We start from the raw sequence: 13,480 nt of genomic DNA on the forward strand, positions 1-13,480 counted from the left end.
GTTCACCTACATGGAAATAATATTCTTACTCACTTGGTCTGGAGTTGGCATGCTCTTCAGGACGATCTGTTCTGACGAGGATGCAGTATTAATCTGTTCTGACGAGGATGCAGTATTAATCACATTCTAAAATATATACACATGCATTAGCTGAACTTTGTAAAGTACTTTGTAAAGGTAAATTATTGGTACTAATGCTGGGCCAAGCTAGCAATTTCACTATTAGACACCAGAGGGCAGTATTGGCCTATTAGTTAAAAAGTACCATTATTTTTTATTTTTTCCATTTAAAAATAATGAATAAATATTACAGATTATGTCTTCTTCTGTTTCACTACAGTGAAATGAGCACAGTCCACACCTTTGAGCTACAGCATCTACTTGGGAGCAGCGTTAATGATTTGGCATATTAATCAGAACTAGAAACGGATGGTTTGGGTAAAAAAACTGCCTCCTAATCCGTTTGCAAGTTTTCAGAACCAGACTTCTTGAGGTTGGTATTGTTTGATTAAATGTTTATATCAACTTCTTATGCTGCTCCCAGTGCATAAATAGGTCCAGGAAGGATGCTTTCATACTTTTACGTTAAGGGTACATTGTGGGTAAGTTGCAACTGTGAGCAGTATGTGTTATAGAGGTTTATAAGATAGTAGCTAGTGTCACCGGTGGCTACAAACAATGTGTTGTACTCTATAATCATTAATGAATCATTTATGAATCCTTTATAAATGTGTCCTTGATGTCAAGTGTGACCAGGACAGAGACAGAAGTGCTCAAAGTCATCAAAGGAAGTCTGCTCTTAAGGGTATGTCTACACTACGAAATTAGGTTGAATTTATAGAAGTCGTTTTTTTAGAAATCATTTCTAAATAGTCGATTGTGTGTCCCCCCACACAAAATGCTCTAAGTGCATGAAGTGCATTAACTCGGTGGAGTGCCTCCACAGTACCAAGGCTAGCGTCAACTTCCGGAGCGTTGCATTGTGGGTAGCTATCCCACAGTTCCCGCAGTCTCCGCTGTCAGGAATTCTGGGTTGGGATCCCAATGCCTGATGGGGCAAAAAACATTGTCGCGGGTGGTTCTGGGTACATGTCATCAGGCCCTCCTTCCCTCCCTCCCTCTGTGAAAGCAACGGCAGACAATCGATTTGCGCCTTTTTTCCTGAGTTACCTGTGCAGACGCCATACCACGGAAAGCATGGAGCCTGCTCAGCTCACTGTCACCGTATGTCTCCTGGGTGCTGGCAGATGTGGTACTGCATTGCTACACAGCAGCAGCAACCCATTGCCTTGTGGCAGCAGACGGTACAATAGGACTGGTAGCCGTCATCGTCATGTCCGAGGTGCTCCTGGCCACGTCAGCCAGGAGCGCCTGGGCAGACATGGGTGCAGGGACTACATTAGGAGTGACTCGACCAGGTCACTCTCTTTAGTCCTGCAGGCAGTCCTATTCTACCATCTTCTGCCGAGCAGCCAAGAGATATGGATGGCTTGCAGTCCTTCTGCACCGTCTGCTGCCAGCCAAAGAGGTAAAAGATAGATGGAGTGCACCAAAACAAGAAATAGACCAGATTTGTTTTGTACTCATTTGCTCCCCCCTCCCTCTGTGAAGTCCTGCCTGAAATACTCCTTGATGTAAAGCCACCTCCTTTGTTGATTTTAATTCCCTGTGAGCCAACCCTGTAAGCCATGTCATCAGGCGCCCCTCCCTCCGTCAGAGCAATGACAGACAATCGTTCTGCGCCTTCTTTCTGTGCGGACGCCATATCATGGCAAGCATGGAGCCCGCTCAGCTCACTTTGGCAATTAGAAGGACATTAAACACCACACGCATTATCCAGCAGTATATGCAGCACCAGAACCTGGCAAAGCGATACCGGGCAAGTAGACGATGTCAGCGCGGTGACGTGAGTGATGAGGACATGGACACAGACTTCTCTCAAAGCATGGGCCCTGCCAATGTGGGCACCATGGTGTTAATGGGGCAGGTTCATGTGGTGGAACGCCGATTCTGGGCTCGGGAAACAAGCACAGACTGGTGGGACTGCAAAGTGTTGCAGGTCTGGGACGATTCCCAGTGGCTGCGAAACTTGCTTTCCCCTGCCCTGAAGCGCATGAATACCAAGATGAGAGCAGCCCTCACAGGTGAGAAGCGAGTGGCAATAGCCCTGTGGAAGCTTGCAATGCCAGACAGCTACCGGTCAGTTGGGAATCAATTTCGAGTGGGCAGATCTACTGTGGGGGCTGCTGTGATGCAAGTAGCCAAAGCAATCAAAGATCTGCTGATATCAAGGGTAGTGACCCTGGGAAATGTGCAGGTCATAGTGGATGGCTTTGCTGCAATGGGATTCCCTAACTGTGGTGGGGCCATAGACGGAACCCATATCCCTATCTTGGCACCGGAGCACCAAGCCAGCAAGTACATAAACCGCAAGGGGTACTTTTCAATAGTGCTGCAAGCCCTGGTGGATCACAAGGGACGTTTCACCAGCATCAACGTGGGATGGCTGGGAAAGGGACATGACACTCGCATCTTCAGGAACTCTGGTCTGTTTCAAAAGCTGCAGGAAGGGACTTTCTTCCCAGACCAGAAAATAACAGTTGGGAATGTTGAAATGCCTATAGTTATCCTTGGGGACCCAGCCTACCCCTTAATGCCATGGCTCATGAAGCCGTACACAGGCAGCCTGGACAGTAGTCAGGAGCTGTTCAACTACACGCTGAGCAAGTGCAGAATGGTGGTAGAATGTGCATTTGGACGTTTAAAAGCGCACTGACGCAGTTTACTGACTCGGTTAGACCTCGGCGAAACCAATATTCCCACTGTTATCACTGCTTGCTGTGCGCTCCACAATATCTGTGAGAGTAAGGGGGAGACGTTTATGGAGGGGTGAGAGGTTGAGGCAAATCGCCTGGCTGCTGGTTTCACTCAGCCATACACCAGGGCGGTTAGAAGAGCACAGGAGGGCAAGGTGCGCATCAGAGAAGCTTTGAAAACCAGTTTCATGTCTGGACAGGCTACGGTGTGAAAGTTCTGTTTGTTTCTCCTTGATGAAACCCACCACCTCTTGGTTCACTCTACATCCCTGTAAGCTAACCACCCTCCCCACCTCCTTTCGATCACCACTTGCAGAGGCAATAAAGTCATTGTTGCTTGACATTCATGCATTCTTTATTCATTCATCACACAAATAGGGGGATAACTACCAAGGTAGCCCAGGAGGGGTGGTGGAGGAGGGAAGGACAAGGCCACACAGCACTTTAAAAGTTTACAATTTTAAAACTTATTGAATGCCAGCCTTCTGTTGCTTGGGCAATCCTCTGTGGTGGAGTGGCTGGGTGGCCGGAGGCCCCCCCACCGCGTTCTTGGGTGTCTGGGTGAGGAGGCTATGGAACTTGGGGAGGAGGGTGGTTGGTTACACAGGGGCTGTAGCGGCGGTCTGTGCTCCAGCTGCCTTTCCTGAAGCTCAACCATACGCTGGAGCATATTGGTTTGATCCTCCCGCAGCCTCAGCATTGAGTCCTGCCTCCTCTCATCACGCTGCTTCCACCTTTCAGCTTCAGCCCACCACTTACTCTCTTCAGCCCGCCACTTACTCTCTTCAGCCCGCCACCTCTCCTCCCGGTCATTTTGTGCTTTCCTGCACTCTGACATTGTCTGCCTCCATGCATTCGTCTGTGCTCTGTCAGTGTGGGCGGACAGCATGAGCTCAGAGAACATTTCATCACGAGTGCTTTTTTTTCACCTTCTAATCTTCAGTAGCCTCTGGGAAGGAGAAGATCCTGTGATCCTTGAAACACATGCAGCTGGTGGAGAAAGAAAAAAGAGACAGTGGTATTTAAAAAGACACATTTTCTCGAACAATGGCTACACTCTTTCATGGTAAACCTTGCTGTTAACATTACATACATAGCACATGTGCTTTCGTTGCAAGGTCGCATTTTGCCTCCCCCCCAGCACGTGACTAGCCCCTCACCCCTCCCCGTGGCTAACAGCGGGGAACATTTCTGTTCAGCCACAGGCAAACAGCCCAGCAGGAACGGGCACCTCTGAGTGTCCCCTGAAGAAAAGCACCCTATTTCAACCAGGTGACCATGAATGATATCACTCTCCTGAGGATAACACAGAGAGATAAAGAACGGATGTTGTTTGAATGCCAGCAAACATACACTGCAATGCTTTGTTCTACAATGATTCCCGAATATGTGCTATTGGCCTGGTGTGGTAAAGTGTCCTACCATGGTGGATGGAATAAGGCTGCCCTCCCCAGAAAACTTTTGCAAAGGCTTTGGGAGTACAATCAAGAGAGCCGCAAATGCCAGGGCAAATTAATCATTAAACATGCTTGCTTTTAAACCATGTACAGTATCTTAAAAGGTACATTCACCAGAGATCCCTTCTCCGCTTGGCAGGTCCGGGAGGCAGCCTTGGGTGGGTCGAGGGGTACTGGCTCCAGGTCCAGGGTAAGAAACAATTCCTGGCTGTTGGGAAAACCGGTTTCTCCACTTGCTTGCTGTGAGCTATCTACAACTTCATCATCATCTTCTTCTTCGTCCCCAAATCCTGCTTCTGTGCTGCCTCCATCTCCATTGAAGGAGTCAAACAACACGGCTGGGATAGTGGTGGCTGAACCCCCTAAAATGGCATGCAGCTCGTCATAGAAGCAGCATTTTTGGGGCTCTGACCCGCAGCGGCCATTTGCCTCTTTGGTTTTCTGGTAGGCTTGCCTCAGCTCCTTAAGTTTCACACGGCACTGCTTCGGGTCCCTGTTATGGCCTCTGTCCTTCATGCCCTGGGAGATTTTGACAAATGTTTTGGCATTTCGAAAACTGGAATGTAGTTCTGATAGCACGGATTCCTCTCCCCATACAGCGATCAGATCCCGTACCTCCCGTTCAGTCCATGCTGGAGCTTTTTTGCGATTCTGGGACTCCATCGTGGTCACCTCTGCTGATGAGCTCTGCATGGTCACCTTCAGCTTGCCACGGTGGCCAAACAGGAAATTGAAATTCAAAAGTTCACGGGCCTTTTCCTGTCTACCTGGCCAGTGCATCTGAGGTGAGGGTGCTGTCCAGAGCGGTCACAATGGAGCACTCTGGGATAGCTCCCGGAGGCCAATACCATCTAATTGCGTCCACAGTACCCCAAATTTGACCTGGCAAGGCCGATTTAAGCGCTAATCCCCTTGTCAGGGGTGGAGTATGGAAATTGATTTTAAGAGTCCTTTAAGTCGTAAAAAAGGGCTTCATCGTGTGGACGGGTGCAGGGTTAAATCGATTTAACGCTGCTAAATTCGACCTCAACTCCTAGTGTAGACCAGGGCTAAGAGAGATTCCTGGCTCTGTTTACTGATTCAAGCGATTCAAATAAGCAGAAGCACTTGAGATGGAGGTCCCCCACTTCAGATTACAGGCGGTGACTGGCAGGGCCCTCGTCTTTGGAACATGTTCATCTCCTCCTCTTTAATCCACCAGAACCTGGAGTTATTGCCCTTCCAGGTGTGCCTTAGTGTTCACATTTGGCATTTGGGGGAGGGTCTGATGGGCAGCGTGTGGGTGGGTGAGATGGATTTGGGGATTAAGCAGGGAATTCATATGTAGCAAGTTGGTTCATATTGTTAGGATTTGAGGCCTGAATACAGTGAGAAGTAAGAGCGACAAGATGGGTGAGGTAATATGTTTTATTGGACCAACTTCTGTTGGTGAGAGAGACAAGCTTTTGAGCCACACAGAGCTCTTCTTCAGGTCTTATATCCTGGGACTGACATGGCTACAGCTACACTGCATACGTGAGTAGAAGCTGTTTATTAAGGGACAGATTCTAATCCCCTTATAGTTCATAGTACTTTACTCCTCACATAGCACTCCTGAAATTAATAGGATTGCTCAGTGTGCATAAGAATAACTGAATCTGGCTCTCAATGGTTTTGTGCACACCGGGTTAGATTCAAAAGGGGGACTTAGGCATTGCAATGCTCAGCATTGCTGTGCCTCTGTTAAGTGCTGCTGTATTAATTTAAATAGAGAAAATGTGTTGGCAGTGTTAACATAACCAGCCACTGTCCAACATTAAACAGGGTTAAACAAGGCCTCAGCCTGCTCAGTACCATGCAGATACACCATTAAAAATCCCTTTACCTTTTATCAAAGATACAAAAAGAGGGGAAACAGTTAAAGTGTTTGAAATGTAAAGTATGAAAGAAGGGTTTCGATTTAACAATGTCCCTTGTTCCTTTTCACTTTAGCTGGGGAGAGTTTTAGAAGGAGAACCTCCCCCTTGCCTGACAATTTCTTAGATGATATTCGAAATGGTATAATGCTCCTTTTGTGGAAAAGAGAAGAAGATAGTTGGTTGAGAGGGGCTAGAGCTGTTGCCATTGCTGCTGTTAAAGTCCAATCCCATTTCTTCCCTAGGCGTGTTTGGGATTCATCTGAAGTTGGTAGGGGTAGATCTCTCTCTTTGGTCCCTGCTGGTCAGGATATCCCTCAGGATTAGGATGAAGAAGGTCTGGGGTCCCAGAAAATGATGAGGCAGCAATGGGTGAAACTTATTCCAATAGACTCTGTCTGTTCTTTCTGTTTCCTCCCCTCCTGCCCATCTTTCTTTAAGGACCCAACGGGGTAGAATAACCCATCCCCTCATTGTTTGGCCCATCAATTAGGCCTAACTTTCTACACAACCATTTTGTTTCATTCACTTTTGTCTTCACATCAACTGTTTTTGACAAGCATAATTTCATCAGTCCTTGGATTATATTAACGGGGACTTTTTGGTGTAGACTAATCCAGTTTCTCTGTCTGGTGCTTTTGCACCTCTTTATAATATTCTTTACTGAAAATAACTTGACCTATTTTCCATGGTAAATTTCTAAGCAGGCAAAAGTAATAGACCAATTCTCACAATAGTGCCCTGCAGTTTAATGGATTTCACAGCCTCAGGTTAGGTGCCCAGACTCTCTATCTGACACATGGGGAGAGGTAAGCACCAAAAATGGGATCCCCAAAAGCCAGCACCCTGCATGGGGAGCTGCCTAAGTTAGCCAGTAGACAATGCCAAGGAGAATGGTATGACATAAGACAGGCCCTCAGAGGGAGATAGGTGCCTAACTCCAGGCCAGGGGAAGCACCTCCTTCCATTTGCGATTGACAGTCATGTGCCCTTTTGCTCCCGGTGTTAGGTGAAGCAGTGGTGGGTCGCTTTCCTGCCCCCACCCTCCCAATAACCCAGTGTTTAGAGCACTCATTTGGAATAGGGGCGATCCAAGTTCAAATTCCCTATCTGATTTGGGGCAAGGACTAAAACTCAGGTCATCCACCTCCCAGGTGAGTCCCTAACCACTGGGCTATAGGGTATTCTGGATTGGGGGGTGCCTGTCTCTCCTATTGAAGCTCCTCCACTTTGCATGAAATACGTAAATAGTCAGTGGGCCACAGAGCGAAAGAAAGAGGGGATGATCCTATATGTGACACTCCCTGGGAGGTGAGCTATTGGGTATTAGGGGGAGCATTACCACCTCCTCTGGTGTGGGGTAGGTGTGCTCAGAATATAGCCAACAGATCAAGGCCTGCAGGTAAAGTAGGAAGAGGAACACCCAGTCTGTGAATCCCATCGGGGCTTAGACATGAGTATGGTCCTGAGCAGCTCAGCAGTGTCAGGACTAAGGCAGATTTGCACAAGCTCAGTGGTGGAAACTTTGACACCCTGGGGACTTTAGACACCTACTGGTTTAGGTGGCAGCTGAGCAGTGGTTTTGTGAATGCCAGTGGTGCTTAAATGTTGGACTTAGGTGCCTAAATCCACTCTGTGACTCTAGCCCTAAGAATCTGAGCCTCAGTGCTATAAAATACAGAGAAATAAGATCCAAAGAACCAAGATAAACTTTCCAAAATCATCTCAGCTTTTGGATATTTAACCCAGACACATTCAAATCAAAATCCTTTGGCTGCTCCCCCTATGCCTAATTTGATCTCCAGAAAGGGGGCTAAGAACTCCCACATAGTAATGCCCCTCTTTACATAGCTTTTGATGTTCCGACCTGATCATTAACAGCCAGACAGCATTTAGGGCACATATTTATGTTGCAACGGTGCCAGTGTTGTCCCTCTAGTTTTGTCCGCATTTCATTCCAAAACCCTTTTTTCTCTGCTGTTTATCTCCCACCTATGAAAGTGCCCATCAGAGTGAGCTTGATGTACAGAGCATCAGCCTGGGATGGGTATTTTATTTTTACCACATTTTAGGGAATGGACCGGGGTGGAAGTGGATCCCACTGGTTTTAAATTACAGGGCTGGTGAAGGAATTGTTTATTTTTTCCTCACATTTCTAATTGTCAAAAATAGCATTGCTTATCAAGCTAAAATTAGGCAGGCAAATAGTCAATATGGTAGAGAAGTGCCCTTGTGTTGAGTATATTTGGAAAACAATTTGAAACAAATGAGCTATTTTGTTCCTCTCACACAGAAATTGTGTGTGTATGGTTGGCAGCTGTTAAAGTCCATCTGGTCAAGAATGCACAAAGACCATAACGTAAAAGTCCCCAAATATGAATTAGCACCACAGATTGTCATCTCTCTCCTGAAGGGGTTATGGCTTTTCAGAAGGATAATATGTGTTTTTATAAGCCCCTGAATACGTTTTATGCAGTAATCCATTGCTGTTACGGTATATTGGGATAACACCCAACGTGTACATATCCTGGATGACTAGACTGTACATACAACCGTTATTTTCATGGGCCAGGTCCTGGCCCCCCTCCTGGTTGCTTTGTGGACCAACCCCATCTGAAGATTCTCCCTGGGGGGAATCTGCAAGTAGCATAGAACCCTCTCAGAGGCTTTTGTGACACTGACACAGTGCAGGAGGCATTGCTTGGAGAAATGGGATGTGGCAGGACTGTCCCTTATGCACTGGTGAACGCTGGCAGCCAAAAAGCCCCTCAGAGACTGTTTGGCAGCCAATGCAAAATTAAAGCAACTTTGAGGCTTCTCCTGTTTATGGCAGGGAGTAGCCCAGCAGGAGCTGGCCAGTCCTAGGACTGGGGATGAGGTAAATGTAAAGGTAGCTTTACACAACCTTTGTTTTCACGCTCCCCCATGAAGTGCCAGGAGCAGTTTCGATGGAATCAGGCATCTGGGCTGAATACTTTTCTTTCATAGAGTTCTTTTAGGGCTATTGTTATTACACCTCTACCCCAATATAATGCGGTCCTCGGGAGCCAAAAAATCTTACCATGTTATAGGTGAAACCACATTATATCAAATTTGCTTTGGCCTTGAGCATTTCCGTTATTAATAATCACTTCCCGCCCCCTGACTGACCCCTCAGAACCCCCAACCCATCAACCCCTCCCGCTCCTTGTCCCCTGACTACCCCCTCCAGAGAACCCCCACCCCTAACCACCCCCTCAAGACCCTCACCCCCATCTAAGCCCCCCTGCTCCTTGTCCCCTGACTACACCGACCCCTATCCACACCCCCACTCCCCGTTCCCCATCCCCTGACTGCCCCGCCCCCAGAAACTCCAAATCATCCAACACGCCCCCCGGCTCCCTGTCCCCTGACCGCCCCCCAAGACCGTCGACCCTGGCCCGGCACACATAACATGCTGTCAAGGTTCCTCCCCCACTCTGAACTCTAGGGTACAGATGTGGGGACCTGCATGAAAAACCTCCTAAGCTTATCTTTAGCAGCTTAGGTCAAAACTTCCCCAAGGTACAAAATATTACACCCGTTGTCCTTGGACTGGCCGCTACCACCACCAAACTAATACTGGTTACTGGGGAAGAGCTGTTTGGACGCGTCCTTCCCCCCAAAATACTTCCCCAAAACCTTGCACCCCACTTCCTGGACAAGGTTTGGTAAAAAGCCTCACCAATTTGCCTAGGTGACTACAGACCCAGACCCTTGGATCTTAAGAACAATGAACAATCCTCCCAACACTTGCACCCCCCCCCCCTTTCCTGGGAAATGTTGGATAAAAAGCCTCACCAATTTGCATAGGTGACCACAGACCCAAACCCTTGGATCTGAGAACAATGAAAAAGCATTCAGTTTTTTTACAAGAAGACTTTTAATAAAAAATAGAAGTAAATAGAAATAAAGAAATCCCCCCTGTAAAATCAGGATGGTAGATATCTTACAGGGTAATTAGATTCAAAAACATAGAGAACCCCTCTAGGCAAAACCTTAAGTTACAAAAAAGATACACAGACAGAAATAGTTATTCTATTCAGCACAATTCTTTTCTCAGCCATTTAAAGAAATCATAATCTAACACATACCTAGCTAGATTACTTACTAAAAGTTCTAAGACTCCATTCCTGGTCTATCCCCAGACCCTTTGTTTCTCTCCCTCCTCCCAGCTTTTGAAAGTATCTTGTCTCCTCATTGGTCATTTTGGTCAGGTGCCAGCGAGGTTACCTTTAGCTTCTTAACCCTTTACAGGTGAGAGGAGCTTTCCCCTGGCCAGGAGGGATTTCAAAGGGGTTTACCCTTCCCTTTATATTTATGACACATGCCGATCAGAGCAGCGTGTTGGAGCCAGACATGCTGACGCGCTGATCCCCTGGAGTGCACAGCCCCGCCCCGCAGAGCGCTGCTTTACCACGTTTATATCCGAATTTGTGTTATATCTGGTCATGTTATATCGGGGTAGAAGTGCACTGGAAATGCCAATACAAAAAGTACAAGGAAGACTGAGTAACTTGAAAGCTGTGCTGTAAAGTGATAATGGTAAGGAAGAGTGGAGGAAAAGTTACATCACAGGCTTAGCTTGGCCTGAGGAGCTGAGGTGTTGCAATTATCTTGAAATCAGAGTGTGATACCACATCTAGACACAAGAGGTAGTAGTAAGAGAAATGTGGAACTAATAGCATTCACTGCCTAGAGCGAAGCATGGGCACTTCTCTACCATATTGACTATTTGCCTGCCTAATTTTAGCTTGATAAGCAATGCTATTTTTGACAATTAGAAATGTGAGAAAAAATAAACAATTCCTTCAGCAGCCCTGTAATTTAAAACCAGTGGGATCCACTCCCACCCCGGTCCATTCCCTAAAATGTGGTAAAAATAAAATACCCATCCCAGGCTGATGCTCTGTATATCAAGCTCACTCTGATGGGCACTTTCATAGGTGGGAGATAAACAGCAGAGAAAAAAGGGTTTTGGAATGAAATGCGGACAAAACTAGAGGGACAACACTGGCACCGTTGCAACATAAATATGTGCCCTAAATGCTGTCTGGCTAGAGGTAGGAATTAAATTTTAGGGGCTGAAATTCACTTTGCAAGTTTGCTATTGCTTTTATTTGTAGATTGGTCTAATCATGTCTGTCTAGGGCACACAACACTGCAGGATGTAAGATGCACAATCTGACTTGCAACAATTTTTCTAGTGTCAGACTCTGGAAAACTGTCAAATGTTTGCAGTGTCTCATGTATTTTTGTGTGTGTTTCCCATGTCATGTAATGTAATTTAATGTGACAATATGGTCTAATGAAATAGATGTATTATATCAGAACAAGCTAGATGGATACAGGGTTTCTATAGTAACTTTTGATCTCTGGAGATTTGGAATCACATCCTTAATAAGTTTGGTAGCCTTATCTTTGTCCCCAGTGGATACTTATCCACATCATGAAACTACTACACAATCTGGCATGATTCATAGTCTGTGCTCAGGAGAAGCCTAGAAATAATGCAGTAGGAATGCAAACTGAACTGTATAGCTTGGGAAGAGAGAAGTACGAGCCAGCACTATGCTTCGCTCTAGGCAGTGAATGCTATTAGTTCCACATTTCTCTTACTACCAGCCTCACCCCTATGAAATCCTAAAGACAAGTTAAAAAAATCAACCATACCAACCCAAACTCCTGCTTCTGACCTAAGCTGTCTCACTCGAGTTCCATCATTCTGTTAGTCTGCAAGAAAATAGTTCCAAACTTTTGGCTGGGGGCTCATCAAGCCTCATTTGAAGTAGCTTGTTAAACTAAATGTAATGGTCCAGGTTTTCAAAAGTGACTCGTGATTCTGGAGGTCTCAATTTTGGGGAGCCCAAATATAGGCCTTTTGAAATAGGCTTGATTTTCAGAAATCACTGAGCACCCATCCTATGGAAATCTTTGGGTATCCCAAAAATCATTTTTGAAAAAAAAAAAGCTGGTCTCAAAAGATAAGAAGGTCTCTTGTTACACTGCCCCTCAGCAAATTAACTAGAAAAGGGGTACTTGTGGCACCTTAGAGACTAACCAATTTATTTGAGCATAAGCTTTCGTGAGCTACTGATGAAGTGAGTTGTAGCTCACGAAAGCTCATGCTCAAATAAATTGGTTAGTCTCTAAGGTGCCACATGTACTCCTTTTCTTTTTGCGAATACAGACTAACACGGCTGTTACTCTGAAACCAAATTAACTAGATGGCTTTTAAAATATATTAATAATAGTAATGCACTGATTTTTTATTTTTAACTAGCTGTGACATGGCTGATACTGTTCTAGGGATCGTACATTCTCCTCTGTTATAGGCAGCCAGCCACATACCCACACCCCAGCTGGGAACCCGGTATCCCCCTCCACCACCACCACCCCATACAGTGCTTTGCCTCTAAGAGTTTAGAAGAAGTAACTAGAATTCTAATTGATTTTCCACTAGAAAGGATGTCGGTGCACACAATTATAAAGGACCCTTTTACCTACTTCAGAAAGGTTCCATTAGTATCCGAGATCAAAAAAATGACCCAGCCCCCCTTTGCAATTCCCAGTGCCTACTAGGTCCCATTTAGGTGGTAAAGGAAAGAGAACAAACAGTTAATGAAAGATTAGGCAATATGGAGATGCCCAGGGGATGGGGGGTTATAAGGCTATTTCCTGATGTGCGTGAGGTCTGAACACTAATCAAGGGTTATAAAGTGGCTGTTGCTGCTCCCTGTGGAGGACCGTGAGGATGAGCCGAGGGAGTTTGACTGAACTTGTAAGAGAGTCCACGTTGGTTCTTAGAAGAAAAGACCAAGCTGCGGGATACAAACAATGTGAAGGCTCAAAGGTTTATGAACTGAGAACTTGGGCTCTATTGTGTGAGGTCAAATACCTATTAATGTTTAGCCTGCATAGTTCTTAGAGCCCATTTCAGTTTGACTTTTCATGGTTGTGGCTAGAAGAGAATGACTTTTTTTTGCCTTTTCTCTCTGTATTACATAGAATCATAGAATATCAGGGTTGGAAGGGACCTCAGGAGGTCATCTAGTCCAACCCCCTGCTCAAAGCAGGACCAATCCCCAGTTTTTGGGCCAGATCCCTAAATTGCCCCCTCAAGGATTGAACTCACAACCCTGGGTTTAGCAGGCCAATGCTCAAACCACTGAGCTATCCCTCCCCCCAATATGGAGAGTGTCTTATTTGAACACAGTCATAATTTGGTTGATTTGAAGGATTCAGCTGCTATTTGAAAATGAAGGAATCTCTACTCTTGGGGCAGCTAGAGAAA

Source organism: Lepidochelys olivacea (genome assembly GCF_965140295.1).
Source record: "Lepidochelys olivacea isolate rLepOli2 genome assembly, chromosome: 11".
NCBI classification, from domain to species: Eukaryota; Metazoa; Chordata; order Testudines; family Cheloniidae; genus Lepidochelys; species Lepidochelys olivacea.